We start from the raw sequence: 26,186 nt of genomic DNA on the forward strand, positions 1-26,186 counted from the left end.
CTTGGCAGCTAGAGAGTGCCGCGTTGACCACTGCGCATGAAGAAATAACCACCTGCAACGTTTGGTTTAGGTTTTAGGTGCATTTTTAATTGTACGGCTTAAATCGCATTTTCTCGACGAGCTGAGCACGTTTCCTGAAATGCGCTCCTCCCGTCACTCTGGTTGGGTGTGCATAGTAAAAAGTGCTCTTGGCAGCTAGAGAGTGCCGCGTTGACCACTGCACATGAAGAAATGACCATCTGCAACGTTTGCTTTAGGTTTTGGGTGCATTTTTAATTTTATTGCTTAAATCGCATTTTCTCGACGAGCTGAGCACGTTTTCTGGAATGTGCTCCTCCCGTCACTCTGGTTCGGTGTGTATAGTAAAAAGTGCTCTTGGCAGCTAGAGAGTGCCGCGTTGACCACTGCGCATGAAGAAATGACCATCTGCAGCGTTTGATTTAGGTTTTAGGTACATTTTTAATTTTATTGCTTAAATCGCATTTTCTCGACGAGCTGAGCACGTTTTCTGAAATGTGCTCCTCCCGTCACTCTGGTTGGGTGCGCATAGTAAAAAGTGCTCTTGGCAGCTAGAGAGTGCCGCGTTGACCACTGTGCATGAAGAAATAAAAACCTGCAACGTTTGGTTTAGGTTTTGGGTGCATTTTTAATTTTATTGCTTAAATCGCATTTTCTCGTCGAGCTGAGCACGTTTTCTGAAATGCGCTCCTCCCGTCTCTCTGGTTGGGTGTGCATCGTAAAAAGTGCTCTTGGCAGCTAGAGAGTGCCGCGTTGACCACTGCGCATGAAGAAATAACCACCTGCAACGTTTGGTTTGGGTTTTAGGTGCATTTTTAATTTTATTGCTTAAATCGCATTTTCTCGACGAGCTGAGCACGTTTTCTGAAATGTGCTCCTCCCGTCACTCTGGTTGGGTGCGCATAGTAAAAAGTGCTCTTGGCAGCTAGAGAATGCCGCGTTGACCATTGCGCATGAAGAAATAACCACCTGCAACGTTTGGTTTAGGTTTTGGGTGCATTATTAATTTTATTGCTTAAATTGCATTTTCTGGACGAGCTGAGCACGTTTTCTGAAATGTGCTCCTCCCGTCACTCTGGTTGGGTGCGCATATTAAAAAGTGCTCTTGGCAGCTAGAGAGTGCCGCGTTGACCACTGCGCATGAAGAAATTACCATCTGCAACGTTTGGTTTAGGTTTTAGGTGCATTTTTAATTTTATTGCTTAAATCGCATTTTCTCGACGAGCTGAGCATGTTTTCTGAAATGTGCTCCTCCCGTCACTCTGGTTGGGTGCGCATAGTAAAAAGTGCTCTTGGCAGCTAGAGAGTGCCGCGTTGACTACTGCGCATGAAGAAATGACCATATGCAACGTTTGGTTTAGGTTTTAGGTGAATTTTTAATTGTATTGCTTTAATCGCATTTTCTCGACGAGCTGAGCACGTTTTCTGAAATGTGCTCCTCCCGTCACTCTGGTTGGGTGCGCATAGTAAAAAGTGCTCTTGGCAGCTAGAGAGTGCCGCGTTGACCACTGCGCATGAAGAAATAACCACCTGCAACGTTTGGTTTAGGTTTTGGGTGCATTTTTAATTTTATTGCTTAAATCGCATTTTCTGGACGAGCTGAGCACGTTATCTGAAATGTGCTCCTCCCGTCACTCTGGTTGGGTGCGCATAGTAAAAAGTGCTCTTGGCAGCTAGAGAGTGCCGCGTTGACTGCTGCACATGAAGAAATAACCACCCCCAACGTTTGGTTTAGGTTTTAGGTGCATTTTTAATTTTATTGCTTAAATCGCATTTTCTCGACGAGCTGAGCACGTTTTCTGAAATGTGCTCCTCCCGTCACTCTGGTTGGGTGCGCATAGTAAAAAGTGCTCTTGGCAGCTAGAGAGTGCCGCGTTGACCACTGCGCATGAAGAAATAACCACCTGCAACGTTTGGTTTAGGTTTTGGGTGCATTTTGAATTTTATTGCTTAAATCGCATTTTCTCGACGAGCTGAGCACGTTTTCTGAAATGTGCTCCTCCCGTCACTCTGTTTGGGTGCGCATAGTAAAAAGTGCTCTTGGCAGCTAGAGAGTGCCGCGTTGACCACTGCGCATGAAGAAATAACCACGTGCAACGTTTGTTTTAGGTTTTGGGTGCATTTTTTAATTTTATTGCTTAAATCGCATTTTCTCGTCGAGCTGAGCACGTTTTCAGAAATGTGCTCCTCCCGTCACTCTGGTTGGGTGCGCATAGTAAAAAGTGCTCTTGGCAGCTAGAGAGTGCCGCGTTGACCACTGCGCATGAAGAAATAACCATCTGCAACGTTTGGTTTAGGTTTTGGGTGCATTTTTAATTTTATTGCTTAAATCGCATTTTCTCGTCGAGCTGAGCACGTTTTCTGAAATGTGCTCCTCCCGTCACTCTGGTTGGGTGCGCATAGTAAAAAGTGCTCTTGGCAGCTAGAGAGTGCCGCGTTGACCACTGCGCATGAAGAAATGACCATCTGCAACGTTTGGTTTAGGTTTTGGGTGCATTTTTAATTTTATTGCTTAAATCGCATTTTCTCGAAGATCCGAGCACGTTTTCTGAAATGTGCTCCTCCCGTCACTCTGGTTGGGTGCGCATAGTAAAAAGTGCTCTTGGCAGCTAGAGAGTGCCACGTTGACCACTGCGCATGAAGAAATAACCACGTGCAACGTTTGTTTTAGGTTTTAGGTGCATTTTTATTTTTATTGCTTAAATCGCATTTTCTCGACGAGCTGAGCACGTTTTCTGAAACGTGCTCCTCCCGTCACTCTGGTTGGGTGCGCATAGTAAAAAGTGCTCTTGGCAGCTAGAGAGTGCCGCGTTGACTGCTGCGCATGAAGAAATAACCACCTACAACGTTTGGTTTAGGTTTTAGGTGCATTTTTATTTTGATTGCTTAAATCGCATTTTCTCGACGAGCTGAGCACGTTTTCTGAAATGTGCTCTTCCCGTCACTCTGGTTGGGTGCGCATGGTAAAAAGTGCTCTTGGCAGCTAGAGAGTGCCGCGTTGACCACTGCGCATGAAGAAATAACCGCCTTCAATGTTTGGTTTAGGTTCTGGGTACATTTTTAATTTTATTGCTTAAATCGCATTTTCTCGTCGAGCTCAGCACGTTTTCTGAAATGTGCTCCTCCCGTCACTCTGGTTGGGTGCGCATAGTAAAAAATGCTCTTGGCAGCTAGAGAGTGCCGCGTTGACCACTGCGCATTTAGAAATGACCATCTGCAAAGTTTGGTTTAGGTTTTGGGTGCATTTTTAATTTTACTGCTTAAATCGCATTTTCTCGACGAGCTGAGCACGTTTTCTGAAATGTGCTCCTCCCGTCACTCTGGTTGGGTGCGCATAGTAAAAAGTGCTCTTGGCAGCTAGAGAGTGCCGCGTTGACCACTGCGCATGAAGAAATGACCATCTGCAACGTTTGGTTTAGGTTTTGGGTGCATTTTTAATTTTATTGCTTAAATCGCATTTTCTGGACGAGCTGAGCACGTTTTCTGAAATGTGCTCCTCCCGTCACTCTGGTTGGGTGGCATAGTAAAAAGTGCTCTTGGCAGCTAGAGAGTGCCGCGTTTACCACTGCGCATGAAGAAATAACCACCTGCAACGTTTGGTTTAGGTTTTAGGTGCATTTTTAATTTTATTGCTTAAATCGCATTTTCTCGACGAGCTGAGCACGTTTTCAGAAAAGTGCTCCTCCCGTCACTCTGGTTGGGTGCGCATAGTAAAAAGTGCTCTTGGCAGCTAGAGAGTGCCGCGTTGACCACTGCGCATGAAGAAATAACCACCTGCAACGTTTGGTTTAGGTTTTGGGTGCATTTTTAATTTTATTGCTTAAATCGCATTTTCTCGTCGAGCTGAGCACGTTTTCTGAAATGTGCTCCTCCCGTCACTCTGGTTGGGTGCGCATAGTAAAAAGTGCTCTTGGCAGCTAGAGAGTGCCGCGTTGACCACTGCGCATGAAGAAATAACCACCTGCAACGTTTGGTTTAGGTTTTAGGTGCATTTTTAATTTTATTGCTTAAATCGCATTTTCTCGACGAGCTGAGCACGTTTTCTGAAATGTGCTCCTCCCGTCACTCTGGTTGGGTGCGCATAGTAAAAAGTGCTCTTGGCAGCTAGAGAGTGCCGCGTTGACCATTGCGCATGAAGAAATAACCACCTGCAACGTTTGGTTTAGGTTTTGGGTGCATTTTTAATTTTATTGCTTAAATCGCATTTTCTGGACAAGCTGAGCACGTTTTCTGAAATGTGCTCCTCCCGTCACTCTGGTTGGGTGCGCATAGTAAAAAGTGCTCTTGGCAGCTAGAGAGTACCGCGTTGACCACTGCGCATGAAGAAATAACCACCTGCAACGTTTGGTTTAGGTTTTAGGTGCATCTTTAATTTTATTGCTTAAATCGCATTTTGTCGACGAGCTGAGCACGTTTTCTGAAATGTGCTCCTCCCGTCACTCTGGTTGGGTGCGCATAGTAAAAAGTGCTCTTGGCAGCTAGAGAGTGCCGCGTTGACCACTGCGCACGAAGAAATAACCACCTGCAACGTTTGTTTTAGGTTTTGGGTGCATTTTTAATTTTATTGCTTAAATCGCATTTTCTCATCGAGCTGAGCACGTTTTCAGAAATGTGCTCCTCCCGTCACTCTGGTTGGGTGTGCATAGTAAAAAGTGCTCTTGGCAGCTAGAGAGTGCCGCGTTGACCACTGCGCATGAAGAAATGACCATCTGCAACGTTTGGTTTAGGTTTTGGGTGCATTTTTAATTTTATTGCTTAAATCGCATTTTCTCGACGAGCTGAGCACGTTTTCTGAAATGAGCTCCTCCCGTCACTCTGGTTGGGTGCGCATAGTAAAAAGTGCTCTTGGCAGCTAGAGAATGCCGCGTTGACCATTGCGCATGAAGAAATAACCACCTGCAAAGTTTGGTTTAGGTTTTAGGTGCATTTTTATTTTTATTGCTTAAATCGCATTTTCTCGACGAGCTGAGCACGTTTTCTGAAATATGCTCCTCCCGTCACTCTGGTTGGGTGCGCATAGTAAAAAGTTCTCTTGGCAGCTAGAGAGTGCCGCGTTGACCACTGCGCATGAAGAAATGACCACCTGCAACGTTTGGTTTAGGTTTTAGGTGCATTTTTAATTTTATTGCTTAAATCGCATTTTCTCGACGAGCTGAGCACGTTTTCTGAAATGTGCGCCTTTAGTCACTGGTTGGGTGCGCATAGTAAAAAGAGTGCTCTTGGCAGCTAGAGAGTGCCGCGTTGACCACTGCGCATGAAGAAATAACCACCTGCAACGTTTGGTTTAGGTTTTGGGTGCATTTTTAATTTTATTGCTTAAATCGCATGTTCTCGACGAGCTGTGCACGTTTTCTGAAATGTGCTCCTCCCGTCACTCTGGTTGGGTGCGCATATTAAAAAGTGCTCTTGGCAGCTAGAGAGTGCCGCGTTGACCACTGCGCATGAAGAAATAACCACCTGCAACGTTTGGTTTAGGTTTTAGGTGCATTTTTAATTTTATTGCTTAAATCGCATTTTCTCGACGAGCTGAGCACGTTTTCTGAAATGTGCTCCTCCCGTCACTCTGGTTGGGTGTGCATAGTAAAAAGTGCTCTTGGCAGCTAGAGAGTGCCGCGTTGACCACTGCACATGAAGACATGAGCATCTGCAACGTTTGCTTTAGGTTGTGGGTGCATTTTTAATTTTATTGCTTAAATCGCATTTTCTCGACGAGCTGAGCACGTTTTCTGAAATGTGCTCCTCCCGTCACTCTGGTTGGGTGCGCATAGTAAAAAGTGCTCTTGGAAGCTAGAGAGTGCCGCGTTGACTGCTGCGCATGAAGAAATGACCATCTGCAACGTTTGCTTTAGGTTTTAGGTGCATTTTTAATTTTATTGCTTAAATCGCATTTTCTCGATGAGCTGAGCACGTTTTCTGAAATGTGCTCCTCCCGTCACTCTGGTTGGGTGCGCATAGTAAAAAATGCTCTTGGCAGCGAGAGAGTGCCGCGTTGACCACTGCGCATGAAGAAATAACCACCTGCAACGTTTGGTTTAATGTTTTGGGTGCATTTTTAATTTTATTGCTTAAATCGCATTTTCTCGACGAGCTGAGCACGTTTTCTGAAATGTGCTCCTCCCGTCACTCTGGTTGGGTGCGCATAGTAAAAAGTGCTCTTGGCAGCTAGAGAGTGCCGCGTTGACCACTGCGCATGAAGAAATATCCACCTGCAACGTTTGGTTTAGGTTTTAGGTGCATTTTTTATTTTATTGCTTAAATCGCATTTTCTCGACGAGCTGAGCACGTTTTCTGAAATGTGCTCCTCCCGTCACTCTGGTTGGGTGCGCATAGTAAAAAGTGCTCTTGGCAGCTAGAGAGTGCCGCGTTGACTGCTGCATATGAAGAAATAACCACCTGCAACGTTTGGTTTAGGTTTTGGGTGCATTTTTAATTTTATTGCTTAAATTGCATTTTCTCGACGAGCTGAGCACGTTTTCTGAAATGTGCTCCTCCCGTCACTCTGGTTGGGTGCGCATAGTAAAAAGTGCTCTTGGCAGCTAGAGAGTGCCGCGTTGACCACTGCGCATGAAGAAATAACCACCTGCAACGTTTGGTTTAGGTTTTGTGTGCATTTTTAATTTTATTGCTTAAATCGCATTTTCTCGACGAGCTGAGAACGTTTTCTGAAATGTGCTCCTCACGTCACTCTGGTTGGATGCACATAGTAAAAAGTGCTCTTGGCAGCTAGAGAGTGCCGCGTTGACCACTGCGCATGAAGAAATGACCATCTGCAACGTTTGGTTTAGGTTTTAGGTGCATTTTTAATTTTATTGCTTAAATCGCATTTTCTGGACGAGCTGAGCACGTTTTCTGAAATGTGCTCCTCCCGTCACTCTGGTTGGGTGCGCATAGTAAAAAGTGCTCTTGGCAGCTAGAGAGTGCCGCGTTGACTGCTGCGCACGAAGAAATAACCACCTGCAACGTTTAGTTTAGATTTTAGGTGCATTTTTAATTTTATTGCTTAAATCGCATTTTCTCGACGAGCTGAGCACGTTTTCTGAAATGTGCTCCTCCCGTCGCTCTGGTTGGATGCGCATAGTAAAAAGTGCTCTTGGCAGCTAGAGAGTGCCGCGTTGACCACTGCGCATGAAGAAATAACCACCTGCAACGTTTGGTTTAGGTTTTAGGTGCATTTTTAATTTTATTGCTTAAATCGCATTTTCTCGACGAGCTGAGCACGTTTTCTGAAATGTGCTCCTCCCGTCACTCTGGTTGGGTGCGCATAGTAAAAAATGCTCTTGGCAGCTAGAGAGTGCCGCGTTGACCACTGCGCATGAAGAAATAACCACCTGCAACGTTTGGTTTAATGTTTTGGGTGCATTTTTAATTGTATTGCTTAAATCGCATTTTCTCGACGAGCTGAGCACGTTTTCTGAAATGTGCTCCTCCCGTCACTCTGGTTGGGTGCGCATAGTAAAAAGTGCTCTTGGAAGCTAGAGAGTGCCGCGTTGACTGCTGCGCATGAAGAAATGACCATCTGCAACGTTTGCTTTAGGTTTTAGGTGCATTTTTAATTTTATTGCTTAAATCGCATTTTCTCGATGAGCTGAGCACGTTTTCTGAAATGTGCTCCTCCCGTCACTCTGGTTGGGTGCGCATAGTAAAAAATGCTCTTGGCAGCGAGAGAGTGCCGCGTTGACCACTGCGCATGAAGAAATAACCACCTGCAACGTTTGGTTTAATGTTTTGGGTGCATTTTTAATTTTATTGCTTAAATCGCATTTTCTCGACGAGCTGAGCACGTTTTCTGAAATGTGCTCCTCACGTCACTCTGGTTGGGTGCGCATAGTAAAAAGTGCTCTTGGCAGCTAGAGAGTGCCGCGTTGACCACTGCGCATGAAGAAATATCCACCTGCAACGTTTGGTTTAGGTTTTAGGTGCATTTTTTATTTTATTGCTTAAATCGCATTTTCTCGACGAGCTGAGCACGTTTTCTGAAATGTGCTCCTCCCGTCACTCTGGTTGGGTGCGCATAGTAAAAAGTGCTCTTGGCAGCTAGAGAGTGCCGCGTTGACTGCTGCATATGAAGAAATAACCACCTGCAACGTTTGGTTTAGGTTTTGGGTGCATTTTTAATTTTATTGCTTAAATCGCATTTTCTCGACGAGCTGAGCACGTTTTCTGAAATGTGCTCCTCCCGTCACTCTGGTTGGGTGCGCATAGTAAAAAGTGCTCTTGGCAGCTAGAGAGTGCCGCGTTGACCACTGCGCATGAAGAAATAACCACCTGCAACGTTTGGTTTAGGTTTTGTGTGCATTTTTAATTTTATTGCTTAAATCGCATTTTCTCGACGAGCTGAGCACGTTTTCTGAAATGTGCTCCTCACGTCACTCTGGTTGGATGCACATAGTAAAAAGTGCTCTTGGCAGCTAGAGAGTGCCGCGTTGACCACTGCGCATGAAGAAATGACCATCTGCAACGTTTGGTTTAGGTTTTAGGTGCATTTTTAATTTTATTGCTTAAATCGCATTTTCTCGACGAGCTGAGCACGTTTTCTGAAATGTGCTCCTCCCGTCACTCTGGTTGGGTGCGCATAGTAAAAAATGCTCTTGGCAGCTAGAGAGTGCCGCGTTGACCACTGCGCATGAAGAAATAACCACCTGCAACGTTTGGTTTAATGTTTTGGGTGCATTTTTAATTGTATTGCTTAAATCGCATTTTCTCGACGAGCTGAGCACGTTTTCTGAAATGTGCTCCTCCCGTCACTCTGGTTGGGTGCGCATAGTAAAAAGTGCTCTTGGAAGCTAGAGAGTGCCGCGTTGACTGCTGCGCATGAAGAAATGACCATCTGCAACGTTTGCTTTAGGTTTTAGGTGCATTTTTAATTTTATTGCTTAAATCGCATTTTCTCGATGAGCTGAGCACGTTTTCTGAAATGTGCTCCTCCCGTCACTCTGGTTGGGTGCGCATAGTAAAAAATGCTCTTGGCAGCGAGAGAGTGCCGCGTTGACCACTGCGCATGAAGAAATAACCACCTGCAACGTTTGGTTTAATGTTTTGGGTGCATTTTTAATTTTATTGCTTAAATCGCATTTTCTCGACGAGCTGAGCACGTTTTCTGAAATGTGCTCCTCACGTCACTCTGGTTGGGTGCGCATAGTAAAAAGTGCTCTTGGCAGCTAGAGAGTGCCGCGTTGACCACTGCGCATGAAGAAATATCCACCTGCAACGTTTGGTTTAGGTTTTAGGTGCATTTTTAATTTTATTGCTTAAATCGCATTTTCTCGACGAGCTGAGCACGTTTTCTGGAATGTGCTCCTCCCGTCACTCTGGTTGGGTGCGCATAGTAAAAAGTGCTCTTGGCAGCTAGAGAGTGCCGCGTTGACTGCTGCGCATGAAGAAATAACCACCTGCAACGTTTGGTTTAGGTTTTGGGTGCATTTTTAATTTTGTTCCTTAAATCGCATTTTCTCGACGAACTGAGCACGTTTTCTGAAATGTGCTCCTCCCGTCAGTCTGGTTGGGTGCGCATAGTAAAAAGTGCTCTTGGCAGCTAGAGAGTGCCGCGTTGACCACTGCACATGAAGAAATGACCATCTGCAGGGTTTGGTTTAGGTTTTAGGTGCATTTTTTATTTTATTGCTTAAATCGCATTTTCTCGACGAGCTGAGCACGTTTTCTGAAATGTGCTCCTCCCGTCACTCTGGTTGGGTCCGCATAGTAAAAAGTGCTCTTGGCAGCTAGAGAGTGCCGCGTTGACTGCTGCGCATGAAGAAATAACCACCTGCAACGTTTGGTTTAGGTTTTAGGTGCATTTTTAATTTTATTGCTTAAATCGCATTTTCTCGACGAGCTGAGCACGTTTTCTGAAATGTGCTCCTCCCGTCACTCTGGTTGGGTGCGCATAGTAAAAAGTGCTCTTGGCAGCTAGAGAGTGCCGCGTTGACCACTGCGCATTAAGAAATAACCACCTGCAACGTTTGGTTTCGGTTTTTGGTGCATTTTTAATTTTATTGCTTAAATCGCATTTTCTCGACGAGTTGAGCACGTTTTCTGAAATGTGCTCCTCACGTCACTCTGGTTGGATGCACATAGTAATAAGTGCTCTTGGCAGCTAGAGAGTGCCGCGTTGACCACTGCGCATGAAGAAATATCCACCTGCAACGTTTGGTTTAGGTTTTAGGTGCATTTTTTATTTTATTGCTTAAATCGCATTTTCTCGACGAGCTGAGCACGTTTTCTGAAATGTGCTCCTCCCGTCACTCTGGTTTTGTGCGCATAGTAAAAAGTGCTCTTGGCAGCTAGAGAGTGCCGCGTTGACTGCTGCGCACGAAGAAATAACCACCTGCAACGTTTGGTTTAGGTTTTGGGTGCATTTTTAATTTTATTGCTTAAATCGCATTTTCTCGACGAGCTGAGCACGTTTTCTGAAATGTGCTCCTCCCGTCACTCTGGTTTGGTGCGCATAGTAAAAAGTGCTCTTGGCAGCTAGAGAGTGCCGCGTTGACTGCTGCATATGAAGAAATAACCACCTGCAACGTTTGGTTTAGGTTTTGGGTGCATTTTTAATTTTATTGCTTAAATCGCATTTTCTCGACGAGCTGAGCACGTTTTCTGAAATGTGCTCCTCCCGTCACTCTGGTTGGGTGCGCATAGTAAAAAGTGCTCTTGGCAGCTAGAGAGTGCCGCGTTGACCACTGCGCATGAAGAAATAACCACCTGCAGCGTTTGGTTTAGGTTTTGGGTGCATTTTTAATTTTATTGCTTAAATCGCATTTTCTCGACGAGCTGTGCATAGTAAAAAGTGCTCTTGGCAGCTAGAGAGTGCCGCGTTGACCACTGCACATGAAGAAATGACCATCTGCAACGTTTGGTTTAGGTTTTGGGTGCAGTTTTAATTTTATTGCTTAAATCGCATTTTCTCGACGAGCTGAGCACGTTTTCTGAAATGTGCTCCTCCCGTCACTCTGGTTGGGTGTGCATAGTAAAAAATGCTCCTGGCAGCTAGAGAGTGCCGCGTTGACCACTGCGCATGAAGAAATAACCACCTGCAACGTTTGGTTTAATGTTTTGGGTGCATTTTTAATTTTATTGCTTAAGTCGCATTTTCTGGACGAGCTGAGCACGTTTTCTGAAATGTGCTCCTCCCGTCACTCTGGTTGGGTGCGCATAGTAAAAAGTGCTCTTGGCAGCTAGAGACTGCCGCGTTGACTGCTGCGCATGAAGAAATAACCACCTGCAACGTTTGGTTTAGGTTTTAGGTGCATTTTTAATTTTATTGCTTAAATCGCATTTTCTCGACGAGGTGAGCACGTTTTCTGAAATGTGCTCCTCCCGTCACTCTGGGTGGGTGCGCATAGTAAAAAGTGCTCTTGGCAGCTACAGAGTGCCGCGTTGACCACTGCGCATGAAGAAATAACCACCTGCAACGTTTGGTTTAGGTTTTAGGTGCATTTTTAATTTTATTGCTTAAATCGCATTTTCTCGACGAGCTGAGCACGTTTTCTGAAATGTGCTCCTCCCGTCGCTCTGGTTGGGTGCGCATAGTAAAAAGTGCTCTTGGCAGCTAGAGAGTGCCACGTTGACCACTGCGCATGAAGAAACAACCACCTGCAACGTTTGGTTTAGGTTTTAGGTGCCTTTTTAATTGTACGGCTTAAATGGCATTTTCTCGACGAGCTGAGCACATTTTCTGAAATGTGCTCCTCCCGTCACTCTGGTTGGGTGCGCATAGTAAAAAGTGCTCTTGGCAGCTAGAGAGTGCCGCGTTGACCACTGCGCATGAAGAAATAACCACCTGCAACGTTTGGTTTGGGTTTTAGGTGCATTTTTAATTTTATTGCTTAAATCGCATTTTCTCGACGAGCTGAGCACGTTTTCTGAAATGTGCTCCTCCCGTCACTCTGGTTGGGTGCGCATAGTAAAAAGTGCTCTTGGCAGCTAGAGAGTGCCGCGTTGACCACTGCGCATGAAGAAATGACCATCTGCAACGTTTGGTTTAGGTTTTGGGTGCATTTTTAATTTTATTGCTTAATTCGCATTTTCTCGACGAGCTGAGCACGTTTTCTGAAAAGTGCTCCTCCCGTCACTCTGGTTGGGTGCGCATAGTAAAAAGTGCTCTTGGCAGCTAGAGAGTGCCGCGTTGACCACGGCGCATGAAGAAATAACCACCTGCAACGTTTGGTTTAGGTTTTGGGTGCATTTTTAATTTCATTGCTTAAATCGCATTTTCTCGACGAGCTGAGCACGTTTTCTGAAATGTGCTCCTCCCGTCACTCTGGTTGGGTGCGCATAGTAAAAAGTGCTCTTGGCAGCTAGAGAGTGCCGCGTTGACTGCTGCGCATGAAGAAATAACCACCTGCAACGTTTGGTTTAGGTTTTGGGTGCATTTTTAATTTCATTGCTTAAATCGCATTTTCTCGACGAGCTGAGCACGTTTTCTGAAATGTGGTCCTCCCGTCACTCTGGTTGGGTGCGCATAGTAAAAAGTGCTCTTGGGAGCTAGAGAGTGCCACGTTGACCACTGCGCATGAAGAAACAACCACCTGCAACGTTTGGTTTAGGTTTTAGGTGCATTTTTAATTGTACGGCTTAAATGGCATTTTCTCGACGAGCTGAGCACATTTTCTGAAATGTGCTCCTCCCGTCACTCTGGTTGGGTGCGCATAGTAAAAAGTGCTCTTGGCAGCTAGAGAGTGCCGCGTTGACCACTGCGCATGAAGAAATAACCACCTGCAACGTTTGGTTTGGGTTTTAGGTGCATTTTTAATTTTATTGCTTAAATCGCATTTTCTCGACGAGCTGAGCACGTTTTCTGAAATGTGCTCCTCCCGTCACTCTGGTTGGGTGCGCATAGTAAAAAGTGCTCTTGGCAGCTAGAGAGTGCCGCGTTGACCACTGCGCATGAAGAAATGACCATCTGCAACGTTTGGTTTAGGTTTTGGGTGCATTTTTAATTTTATTGCTTAATTTGCATTTTCTCGACGAGCTGAGCACGTTTTCTGAAAAGTGCTCCTCCCGTCACTCTGGTTGGGTGCGCATAGTAAAAAGTGCTCTTGGCAGCTAGAGAGTGCCGCGTTGACCACTGCGCATGAAGAAATAACCACCTGCAACGTTTGGTTTAGGTTTTGGGTGCATTTTTAATTTCATTGCTTAAATCGCATTTTCTCGACGAGCTGAGCACGTTTTCTGAAATGTGCTCCTCCCGTCACTCTGGTTGGGTGCGCATAGTAAAAAGTGCTCTTGGCAGCTAGAGAGTGCCGCGTTGACTGCTGCGCATGAAGAAATAACCACCTGCAACGTTTGGTTTAGGTTTTGGGTGCATTTTTAATTTTATTGCTTAAATCGCATTTTCTCGACGAGCTGAGCACGTTTTCTGAAATGTGGTCCTCCCGTCACTCTGGTTGGGTGCGCATAGTAAAAAGTGCTCTTGGCAGCTAGAGAGTGCCGCGTTGACCACTGCGCATGAAGAAATGACCATCTGCAACGTTTGGTTTAGGTTTTGGGTGCATTTTTAATTTTATTGCTTAAATCGCATTTTCTCGACGAGCTGAGCACGTTTTCTGAAATGTGCTCCTCCCGTCACTCTGGTTGGGTGCGCATAGTAAAAAGTACTCTTGGCAGCTAGAGAGTGCCGCGTTGACTGCTGCGCATGAAGAAATAACCACCTGCAACGTTTGGTTTAGGTTTTAGGTGCATTTTTAATTTTATTGCTTAAATCGCATTTTCTCGACGAGCTGAGCACGTTTTCTGAAATGCGCTCCTCCCGTCACTCTGGTTGGGTGTGCATAGTAAAAAGTGCTCTTGGCAGCTAGAGAGTGCCGCGTTGACCACTGCGCATGAAGAAATGACCATCTGCAACGTTTGGTTTAGGTTTTGGGTGCATTTTTAATTTTATTGCTTAAATCGCATTTTCTCGACGAGCTGAGCACGTTTTCTGAAATGTGCTCCTCCCGTCACTCTGGTTGGGTGCGCATAGTAAAAAGTGCTCTTGGCAGCTAGAGAGTGCCGCGTTGACCACTGCGCATGAAGAAATAACCACCTGCAACGTTTGGTTTAGGTTTTGGGTGCATTTTTAATTTTATTCCTTAAATCGCATTGTCTGGACGAGCTGAGCACGTTTTCTGAAATGTGCTCCCCCCGTCACTCTGGTTGGGTGTGCATAGTAAAAAGTGCTCTTGGCAGCTAGAGAGTGCCGCGTTGACCACTGCGCATGAAGAAATGGCCATCTGCAATGTTTGGTTTAGGTTTTAGGTGCATTTTTAATTTTATTGCTTAAATCGCATTTACTCGACGAGCTGAGCACGTTTTCTGAAATGTGCTCCTCCCGTCACTCTGGTTGGGTGCGCATAGTAAAAAGTGCTCTTGGCAGCTAGACAGTGCCGCGTTGACCACTGCGCATGAAGAAATAACCACCTGCAACGTTTGGTTTAGGTTTTAGGTGCATTTTTAATTTTATTGCTTAAATCGCATTGTCTCGACGAGCTGAGCACGTTTTCTGGAATGTGCTCCTCCCGTCACTCTGGTTGGGTGTGCATAGTAAAAAGTGCTCTTGGCAGCTAGAGAGTGCCGCGTTGACCGCTGCGCATGAAGAAATGACCATCTGCAGCGTTTGGTTTAGGTTTTAGGTGCATTTTTAATTTTATTGCTTAAATCGCATTTTCTCGACGAGCTGAGCACGTTTTCTGACATGTGCTCCTCCCGTCACTCTGGTTGGGTGCGCATAGTAAAAAGTGCTCTTGGCAGCTAGACAGTGCCGCGTTGACCACTGCGCATGAAGAAATAACCACCTGCAACGTTTGGTTTAGGTTTTAGGTGCATTTTTAATTTTATTGCTTAAATCGCATTTTCTCGACGAGCTGAGCACGTTTTCTGAAATGTGCTCCTCCCGTCACTCTGGTTGGGTGCGCATAGTAAAAAGTGCTCTTGGCAGCTAGAGAGTGCCGCGTTGACCACTGCGCATGAAGAAATAACCACCTGCAACGTTTGGTTTGGGTTTTAGGTGCATTTTTAATTTTATTGCTTAAATCGCATTTTCTCGACGAGCTGAGCACGTTTTCTGAAATGTGCTCCTCCCGTCCCTCTGGTTGGGTGCGCATAGTAAAAAGTGCTCTTGGCAGCTAGAGAGTGCCGCGTTGACCACTGCGCATGAAGAAATGACCATCTGCAACGTTTGGTTTAGGTTTTGGGTGCATTTTTAATTTTATTGCTTAATTCGCATTTTCTCGACGAGCTGAGCACGTTTTCTGAAAAGTGCTCCTCCCGTCACTCTGGTTGGGTGCGCATAGTAAAAAGTCCTCTTGGCAGCTAGAGAGTGCCGTGTTGACTGCTGCGCATGAAGAAATAACCACCTGCAACTTTTGGTTTAGGTTTTAGGTGCATTTTTAATTTTATTGCTTAAATCGCATTTTCTCGACGAGCTGAGCACGTTTTCTGAAATGCGCTCCTCCCGTCACTCTGGTTGGGTGCGCATAGTAAAAAGTGCTCTTGGCAGCTAGAGACTGCCGCGTTGACCACTGCGCATGAAGAAATAACCACCTGCAACGTTTGGTTTAGGTTTTGGGTGCATTTTTAATTTTATTGCTTAAATCGCATTTACTCGACGAGCTGAGCACGTTTTCTGAAATGTGCTCCTCCCGTCACTCTGGTTGGGTGCGCATAGTAAAAAGTGCTCTTGGCAGCTAGAGAGTGCCGCGTTGACTGCTGCGCACGAAGAAATAACCACCTGCAACGTTTGGTTTAGGTTTTAGGTGCATTTTTAATTTTATTGCTTAAATCGCATTTTCTCGACGAGCTGAGCACGTTTTCTGAAATGTGCTCCTCCCGTCACTCTGGTTGGGTGCGCATAGTAAAAAGTGCTCTATGCAACGAGAGAGTGCCGCGTTGACCACTGCGCATGAAGAAATAACCACCTGCAATGTTTGGTTTAGGTTTTAGGTGCATTTTTAATGTTATTGCTTAAATTGCATTTTCTCGACGAGCTGAGCACGTTTTCTGAAATGTGCTCCTCACGTCACTCTGGTTGGGTGCGCATAGTAAAAAGTGCTCTTGGCAGCTAGAGAGTGCCGCGTTGACCACTGCGCATGAAGAAATATCCACCTGCAACGTTTGGTTTAGGTTTTATGTGCATTTTTAATTTTATTTCTTAAATCGCATTTTCTGGACGAGCTCAGCACGTTTTCTGAAATGTGCTCCTCCCGTCACTCTGGTTGGGTGCGCATAGTAAAAAGTGCTCTTGGCAGCTAGAGAGTGCCGCGTTGACCACTGCGCATGAAGAAATAACCACCTGCAACGTTTGGTTTAGGTTTTGGGTGCATTTTTAATTTTATTGTTTAAATCGCATTTTCTCGACGAGCTGAGCACGTTTTCTGAAATGTGCTCCTCCCGTCACTCTGGTTGGGTGCGAATAGTAAAAAGTGCTCTTGGCAGCTAGAGAGTGCCGCCTTTGACCACTGCGCATTAAGAAATAACCACCTGCAACGTTTGGTTTAGGTTTTGGGTGCATTTTTAATTTTATTGCTTAAATCGCATTTTCTCGTCGAGCTGAGCACGTTTTCTGAAATGCGCTCCTCCCGTCTCTCTGGTTGGGTGCGCATAGTAAAAAGTGCTCTTGGCAGCTAGAGAGTGCCGCGTTGACCACTGCGCATGAAGAAATAACCACCTGCAACGTTTGGTTTAGGTTTTGGGTGCATTTTTAATTTTATTGCTTAAATCGCATTTTCTCGTCGAGCTGAGCACGTTTTCTAAAATGTGCTCCTCCCGTCACTCTGGTTGGGTGCGCATAGTAAAAAGTGCTCTTGGCAGCTAGAGAGTGCCGCGTTGACCACTGCGCATGAAGAAATAACCACCTGCAACGTTTGGTTTAGGTTTTGGGTGCATTTTTAATTTTATTGCTTAAATCGCATTTTCTCGTCGAGCTGAGCACGTTTTCTAAAATGCGCTCCTCCCGTCACTCTGGTTGGGTGTGCATAGTAAAAAGTGCTCTTGGCAGCTAGAGAGTGCCGCGTTGACCACTGTGCATGAAGAAATAACCACCTGCAACGTTTGGTTTGGGTTTTAGGTGCATTTTTAATTTTATTCCTTAAATCGCATTGTCTGGACGAGCTGAGCACGTTTTCTGAAATGTGCTCCCCCCGTCACTCTGGTTGGGTGTGCATAGTAAAAAGTGCTCTTGGCAGCTAGAGAGTGCCGCGTTGACCACTGCGCATGAAGAAATGGCCATCTGCAATGTTTGGTTTAGGTTTTAGGTGCATTTTTAATTTTATTGCTTAAATCGCATTTACTCGACGAGCTGAGCACGTTTTCTGAAATGTGCTCCTCCCGTCACTCTGGTTGGGTGCGCATAGTAAAAAGTGCTCTTGGCAGCTAGAGAGTGCCGCGTTGACTGCTGCGCACGAAGAAATAACCACCTGCAACGTTTGGTTTAGGTTTTAGTTGCATTTTTAATTTTATTGCTTAAATCGCATTTTCTCGACGAGCTGAGCACGTTTTCTGAAATGTGCTCCTCCCGTCACTCTGGTTGGGTGCGCATAGTAAAAAGTGCTCTTGGCAGCTAGAGAGTGCCGCGTTGACCACTGCGCATGAAGAAACGACCATCTGCAACGTTTGGTTTAGGTTTTGGGTGCATTTTTAATTTTATTGCTTAAATCGCATTTACTCGACGAGCTGAGCACGTTTTCTGAAATGTGCTCCTCCCGTCACTCTGGTTGGGTGCGCATAGTAAAAAGTGCCCTTGGCAGCTAGAGAGTGCCGCGTTGACCACTGCGCATGAAGAAATAACCACCTGCAACGTTTGGTTTAGGTTTTGGGTGCATTTTTAATTTTATTGCTTAAATCGCATTTTCTCGACGAGCTGAGCACGTTTTCTGAAATGTGCTCCTCCCGTCACTCTGGTTGGGTGCGCATAGTAAAAAGTGCTCTTGGCAGCTAGAGAGTGCCGCGTTGACCACTGCGCATGAAGAAATAACCACCTGCAACGTTTGGTTTAGGTTTTAGGTGCATTTTTAATTTTATTGCTTAAATCGCATTTTCTCGACGAGCTGAGCACGTTTTCTGAAATGTGCTCCTCCCGTCACTCTGGTTGGGTGCGCATAGTAAAAAGTGTTCTTGGCAGCTAGAGAGTGCCGCGTTGACTGCTGCGCACGAAGAATTAACCACCTGCAACGTTTGGTTTAGGTTTTAGGTGCATTTTTAATTTTATTGCTTAAATCGCATTTTCTGGACGAGCTGAGCACGTTTTCTGAAATGTGCTCCTCCCGTCACTCTGGTTGGGTGCGCATAGTAAAAAGTGCTCTTGGCAGCTAGAGAGTGCCGCGTTGACCACTGCGCATGAAGAAATAACCACCTGCAACGTTTGGTTTAGGTTTTGGGTGCATTTTTAATTTTATTGCTTAAATCGCATTTTCTCGACGAGCTGAGCACGTTTTCTGAAATGTGCTCCCCCCGTCACTCTGGTTGGGTGTGCATAGTAAAAAGTGCTCTTGGCAGCTAGAGAGTGCCGCGTTGACCACTGCGCATGAAGAAATGGCCATCTGCAATGTTTGGTTTAGGTTTTAGGTGCATTTTTAATTGTATTGCTTAAATCGCATTTACTCGACGAGCTGAGCACGTTTTCTGAAATGTGCTCCTCCCGTCACTCTGGTTGGGTGCGCATAGTAAAAAGTGCTCTTGGCAGCTAGAGAGTGCCGCGTTGACTGCTGCGCACGAAGAAATAACCACCTGCAACGTTTGGTTTAGGTTTTAGTTGCATTTTTAATTTTATTGCTTAAATCGCATTTTCTCGACGAGCTGAGCACGTTTTCTGAAATGTGCTCCTCCCGTCACTCTGGTTGGGTGCGCATAGTAAAAAGTGCTCTTGGCAGCTAGAGAGTGCCGCGTTGACCACTGCGCATGAAGAAACGACCATCTGCAACGTTTGGTTTAGGTTTTGGGTGCATTTTTAATTTTATTGCTTAAATCGCATTTACTCGACGAGCTGAGCACGTTTTCTGAAATGTGCTCCTCCCGTCACTCTGGTTGGGTGCGCATAGTAAAAAGTGCTCTTGGCAGCTAGAGAGTGCCGCGTTGACTGCTGCGCACGAAGAATTAACCACCTGCAACGTTTGGTTTAGGTTTTAGGTGCATTTTTAATTTTATTGCTTAAATCGCATTTTCTCGACGAGCTGAGCACGTTTTCTGAAATGTGCTCCTCCCGTCACTCTGGTTGGGTGCGCATAGTAAAAAGTGCTCTTGGCAGCTAGAGAGTGCCGCGTTGACCACTGCGCATGAAGAAATAACCACCTGCAACGTTTGGTTCAGGTTTTAGGTGCATTTTTAATTTTATTGCTTAAATTGCATTTTCTCGACGAGCTGAGCACGTTTTCTGAAATGTGCTCCTCCCGTCACTCTGGTTGGGTGTGCATAGTAAAAAATGCTCTTGGCAGCTAGAGAGTGCCGCGTTGACCGCTGCGCATGAAGAAATGACCATCTGCAGCGTTTGGTTTAGGTTTTAGGTGCATTTTTAATTTTATTGCTTAAATCGCATTTTCTCGACGAGCTGAGCACGTTTTCTGAAATGTGCTCCTCCCGTCACTCTGGTTGGGTGCGCATAGTAAAAAGTGCTCTTGCCAGCTAGAGAGTGCCGCGTTGACTGCTGCGCACGAAGAATTAACCACCTGCAACGTTTGGTTTAGGTTTTAGGTGCATTTTTAATTTTATTGCTTAAATCGCATTTTCTCGACGAGCTGAGCACGTTTTCTGAAATGTGCTCCTCCCGTCACTCTGGTTGGGTGCGCATAGTAAAAAGTGCTCTTGGCAGCTAGAGAGTGCCGCGTTGACCACTGCGCATGAAGAAATAACCACCTGCAACGTTTGGTTCAGGTTTTAGGTGCATTTTTAATTTTATTGCTTAAATCGCATTTTCTCGACGAGCTGAGCACGTCTTCTGAAATGTGCTCCTCCCGTCACTCTGGTTGGGTGCGCATAGTAAAAAATGCTCTTGGCAGCTAGAGCGTGCCGCGTTGACCACTGCGCGTGAAGAAATAACCACCTGCAACGTTTGGTTTAGGTTTTGGGTGCATTTTTAATTTTATTGCTTAAATCGCATTTTCTCGACGAGCTGAGCACGTTTTCTGAAATGTGCTCCTCCCGTCACTCTGGTTGTGTGTGCATAGTAAAAAGTGCTCTTGGCAGCTAGAGAGTGCCGCGTTGAACACTGCGCATGAAGAAATGACCATCTGCAACGTTTGGTTTCGGTTTTGGGTGCATTTTTAATTTTATTGCTTAAATCGCATTGTCTCGACGAGCTGAGCACGTTTTCTGGAATGTGCTCCTCCCGTCACTCTGGTTGGGTGTGCATAGTAAAAAGTGCTCTTGGCAGCTAGAGAGTGCCGCGTTGACCGCTGCGCATGAAGAAATAACCACCTGCAACGTTTGGTTTAGGTTTTAGGTGCATTTTTAATTTTATTGCTTAAATCGCATTTTCTCGACGAGCTGAGCACGTTTTCTGAAATGTGCTCCTCCCGTCACTCTGGTTGGGTGCGCATAGTAAAAAGTGCTCTTGGCAGCTAGAGAGTGCCGCGTTGACCACTGCGCATGAAGAAATAACCACCTGCAACGTTTGGTTTGGGTTTTAGGTGCATTTTTAATTTTATTGCTTAAATCGCATTTTCTCGACGAGCTGAGCACGTTTTCTGAAATGTGCTCCTCCCGTCCCTCTGGTTGGGTGCGCATAGTAAAAGGTGCTCTTGGCAGCTAGAGAGTGCCGCGTTGACCACTGCGCATGAAGAAATGACCATCTGCAACGTTTGGTTTAGGTTTTGGGTGCATTTTTAATTTTATTGCTTAATTCGCATTTTCTCGACGAGCTGAGCACGTTTTCTGAAAAGTGCTCCTCCCGTCACTCTGGTTGGGTGCGCATAGTAAAAAGTCCTCTTGGCAGCTAGAGAGTGCCGCGTTGACCACTGCGCATGAAGAAATAACCACCTGCAACGTTTGGTTTAGGTTTTGGGTGCATTTTTAATTTTATTGCTTAAATCGCATTTTCTCGACGAGCTGAGCACGTTTTCTGAAATGTGCTCCTCCCGTCCCTCTGGTTGGGTGCGCATAGTAAAAAGTGCTCTTGGCAGCTAGAGAGTGCCGCGTTGACTGCTGCGCATGAAGAAATAACCACCTGCAACGTTTGGTTTAGGTTTTGGGTGCATTTTTAATTTTATTGCTTAAATCGCATTTTCTCGACGAGCTGAGCACGTTTTCTGGAATGTGCTCCTCCCGTCACTCTAGTTGGGTGTGTATAGTAAAAAGTGCTCTTGGCAGCTAGAGAGTGCCGCGTTGACCACTGCGCATGAAAAAATAACCACCTGCAACGTTTGGTTTAGGTTTTGGGTGCATTTTTAATTTTATTGCTTAAATCGCATTTTCTCGTCGAGCTGAGCACGTTTTCTGAAATGCGCTCCTCCCGTCACTCTGGTTGGGTGTGCATAGTAAAAAGTGCTCTTGGAAGCTAGAGAGTGCCGCGTTGACCACTGCGCATGAAGAAATGACCATCTGCAACGTTTGGTTTAGGTTTTGGGTGCATTTTTAATTTTATTGCTTAAATCGCATTTTCTCGACGAGCTGAGCACGTTTTCTGAAATGTGCTCCTCCCGTCACTCTGGTTGGGTGCGCATAGTAAAAAGTGCCCTTGGCAGCTAGAGAGTGCCGCGTTGACCACTGCGCATGAAGAAATAACCACCTGCAACGTTTGGTTTAGGTTTTGGGTGCATTTTTAATTTTATTGCTTAAATCGCATTTTCTCGTCGAGCTGAGCACGTTTTCTGAAATGCGCTCCTCCCGTCACTCTGGTTGGGTGTGCATAGTAAAAAGTGCTCTTGGAAGCTAGAGAGTGCCGCGTTGACCACTGCGCATGAAGAAATGACCATCTGCAACGTTTGGTTTAGGTTTTGGGTGCATTTTTAATTTTATTGCTTAAATCGCATTTTCTCGACGAGCTGAGCACGTTTTCTGAAATGTGCTCCTCCCGTCACTCTGGTTGGGTGCGCATAGTAAAAAGTGCCCTTGGCAGCTAGAGAGTGCCGCGTTGACCACTGCGCATGAAGAAATAACCACCTGCAACGTTTGGTTTAGGTTTTGGGTGCATTTTTAATTTTATTGCTTAAATCGCATTTTCTCGACGAGCTGAGCACGTTTTCTGAAATGTGCTCCTCCCGTCACTCTGGTTGGGTGCGCATAGTAAAAAGTGCTCTTGGCAGCTAGAGAGTGCCGCGTTGACCACTGCGCATGAAGAAATAACCACCTGCAACGTTTGGTTTAGGTTTTAGGTGCATTTTTAATTTTATTGCTTAAATCGCATTTTCTCGACGAGCTGAGCACGTTTTCTGAAATGTGCTCCTCCCGTCACTCTGGTTGGGTGCGCATAGTAAAAAGTGTTCTTGGCAGCTAGAGAGTGCCGCGTTGACTGCTGCGCACGAAGAAATAACCACCTGCAACGTTTGGTTTAGGTTTTGGGTGCATTTTTAATTTTATTGCTTAAATCGCATGTTCTCGTCGAGCTGAGCACGTTTTCTGAAATGCGCTCCTCCCGTCACTCTTGTTGGGTGTGCATATTAAAAAGTGCTCTTGGCAGCTAGAGAGTGCCGCGTTGACTGCTGCGCACTAAGAAATAACCACCTGCAACGTTTGGTTTAGGTTTTGGGTGCATTTTTAATTTGATTGCTTAAATCGCATTTTCTCGACGAGCTGAGCACGTTTTCTGAAATGTGCTCCTCCCGTCACTCTGGTTGGGTGCGCATAGTAAAAGGTGCTCTTGGCAGCTAGAGAGTTCCGCGTTGACCACTGCACATGAAGAAATGACCATCTGCAGCGTTTGGTTTAGGTTGTAGGTGCATTTTTTATTTTATTGCTTAAATCGCATTTTCTCGACGAGCTGAGCACGTTTTCTGAAATGTGCTCCTCCCGTCACTCTGGTTGGGTCCGCATAGTAAAAAGTGCTCTTGGCAGCTAGAGAGTGCCGCGTTGACTGCTGCGCATGAAGAAATAACCACCTGCAACGTTTGGTTTAGGTTTTAGGTGCATTTTTAATTTTATTGCTTAAATCGCATTTTCTCGACGAGCTGAGCACGTTTTCTGAAATGCGCTCCTCCCGTCACTCTGGTTGGGTGCGCATAGTAAAAAGTGCTCTTGGCAGCTAGAGAGTGCCGCGTTGACCACTGCGCATTAAGAAATAACCACCTGCAACGTTTGGTTTAGGTTTTGGGTGCATTTTTAATTTTATTGCTTCAATCGCAATGTGTGGACGAGCTGAGCACGTTTTCTGAAATGTGCTCCTCCCGTCACTCTGGTTGGGTGTGCATAGTAAAAAGTGCTCTTGGCAGCTAGAGAGTGCCGCGTTGACCACTGCGCATGAAGAAATGACCATCTGCAACGTTTGGTTTAGGTTTTAGGTGCATTTTTAATTTTATTGCTTAAATCGCATTTTCTGGACGAGCTGAGCACGTTTTCTGAAATGTGCTCCTCCCGTCACTCTGGTTGGGTGCGCATAGTAAAAAGTGCTCTTGGCAGCTAGAGACTGCCGCGTTGACCACTGCGCATGAAGAAATAACCACCTGCAACGTTTGGTTTAGGTTTTGGGTGCATTTTTAATTTTATTGCTTAAATCGCATTTACTCGACGAGCTGAGCACGTTTTCTGAAATGTGCTCCTCCCGTCACTCTGGTTGGGTGCGCATAGTAAAAAGTGCTCTTGGCAGCTAGACAGTGCCGCGTTGACCACTGCGCATGAAGAAATAACCACCTGCAACGTTTGGTTCAGGTTTTAGGTTCATTTTTAATTTTATTGCTTAAATCGCATTTTCTCGACGAGCTGAGCACGTTTTCTGAAATGTGCTCCTCCCGTCACTCTGGTTGGGTGCGCATAGTAAAAAATGCTCTTGGCAGCTAGAGCGTGCCGCGTTGACCACTGCGCGTGAAGAAATAACCACCTGCAACGTTTGGTTTAGGTTTTGGGTGCATTTTTAATTTTATTGCTTAAATCGCATTTTCTCGACGAGCTGAGCACGTTTTCTGAAATGTGCTCCTCCCGTCACTCTGGTTGTGTGTGCATAGTAAAAAGTGCTCTTGGCAGCTAGAGAGTGCCGCGTTGAACACTGCACATGAAGAAATGACCATCTGCAACGTTTGGTTTCGGTTTTGGGTGCATTTTTAATTTTATTGCTTAAATCGCATTGTCTCGACGAGCTGAGCACGTTTTCTGGAATGTGCTCCTCCCGTCACTCTGGTTGGGTGTGCATAGTAAAAAGTGCTCTTGGCAGCTAGAGAGTGCCGCGTTGACCGCTGCGCATGAAGAAATGACCATCTGCAGCGTTTGGTTTAGGTTTTAGGTGCATTTTTAATTTTATTGCTTAAATCGCATTTTCTCGACGAGCTGAGCACGTTTTCTGACATGTGCTCCTCCCGTCACTCTGGTTGGGTGCGCATAGTAAAAAGTGCTCTTGGCAGCTAGACAGTGCCGCGTTGACCACTGCGCATGAAGAAATAACCACCTGCAACGTTTGGTTTGGGTTTTAGGTGCATTTTTAATTTTATTGCTTAAATCGCATTTTCTCGACGAGCTGAGCACGTTTTCTGAAATGTGCTCCTCCCGTCCCTCTGGTTGGGTGCGCATAGTAAAAAGTGCTCTTGGCAGCTAGAGAGTGCCGCGTTGACCACTGCGCATGAAGAAATGACCATCTGCAACGTTTGGTTTAGGTTTTGGGTGCATTTTTAATTTTATTGCTTAATTCGCATTTTCTCGACGAGCTGAGCACGTTTTCTGAAATGTGCTCCTCCCGTCACTCTGGTTGGGTGCGCATAGTAAAAAGTCCTCTTGGCAGCTAGAGAGTGCCGCGTTGACCACTGCGCATGAAGAAATAACCACCTGCAACGTTTGGTTTAGGTTTTGGGTGCATTTTTAATTTTATTGCTTAAATCGCATTTTCTCGACGAGCTGAGCACGTTTTCTGAAATGTGCTCCTCCCGTCCCTCTGGTTGGGTGCGCATAGTAAAAAGTGCTCTTGGCAGCTAGAGAGTGCCGCGTTGACTGCTGCGCATGAAGAAATAACCACCTGCAACGTTTGGTTTAGGTTTTGGGTGCATTTTTAATTTTATTGCTTAAATCGCATTTTCTCGACGAGCTGAGCACGTTTTCTGGAATGTGCTCCTCCCGTCACTCTAGTTGGGTGTGTATAGTAAAAAGTGCTCTTGGCAGCTAGAGAGTGCCGCGTTGACCACTGCGCATGAAAAAATAACCACCTGCAACGTTTGGTTTAGGTTTTGGGTGCATTTTTAATTTTATTGCTTAAATCGCATTTTCTCGTCGAGCTGAGCACGTTTTCTGAAATGCGCTCCTCCCGTCACTCTGGTTGGGTGTGCATAGTAAAAAGTGCTCTTGGCAGCTAGAGAGTGCCGCGTTGACCACTGCGCATGAAGAAATGACCATCTGCAACGTTTGGTTTAGGTTTTGGGTGCATTTTTAATTTTATTGCTTAAATCGCATTTTCTCGACGAGCTGAGCACGTTTTCTGAAATGTGCTCCTCCCGTCACTCTGGTTGGGTGCGCATAGTAAAAAGTGCTCTTGGCAGCTAGAGAGTGCCGCGTTGACCACTGCGCATGAAGAAATAACCACCTGCAACGTTTGGTTTAGGTTTTGGGTGCATTTTTAATTTTATTGCTTAAATCGCATTTTCTCGACGAGCTGAGCACGTTTTCTGAAATGTGCTCCTCCCGTCACTCTGGTTGGTTGCGCATAGTAAAAAGTGCTCTTGGCAGCTAGAGAGTGCCGCGTTGACCACTGCGCATGAAGAAATAACCACGTGCAACGTTTGGTTTAGGTTTTAGGTGCATTTTTAATTTTATTGCTTAAATCGCATTTTCTCGACGAGCTGAGCACGTTTTCTGAAATGTGCTCCTCCCGTCACTCTGGTTGGGTGCGCATAGTAAAAAGTGTTCTTGGCAGCTAGAGAGTGCCGCGTTGACTGCTGCGCACGAAGAAATAACCACCTGCAACGTTTGGTTTAGGTTTTGGGTGCATTTTTAATTTTATTGCTTAAATCGCATTTTCTCGACGAGCTGAGCACGTTTTCTGAAATGCGCTCCTCCCGTCACTCTGGTTGGGTGCGCATAGTAAAAAGTGCTCTTGGCAGCTAGAGAGTGCCGCGTTGAACACTGCGCATGAAGAA

The sequence above is a fragment of the Syngnathus scovelli genome, unplaced genomic scaffold (genome assembly GCF_024217435.2).
Source record: "Syngnathus scovelli strain Florida unplaced genomic scaffold, RoL_Ssco_1.2 HiC_scaffold_25, whole genome shotgun sequence".
Classification (NCBI taxonomy): Eukaryota; Metazoa; Chordata; class Actinopteri; order Syngnathiformes; family Syngnathidae; genus Syngnathus; species Syngnathus scovelli.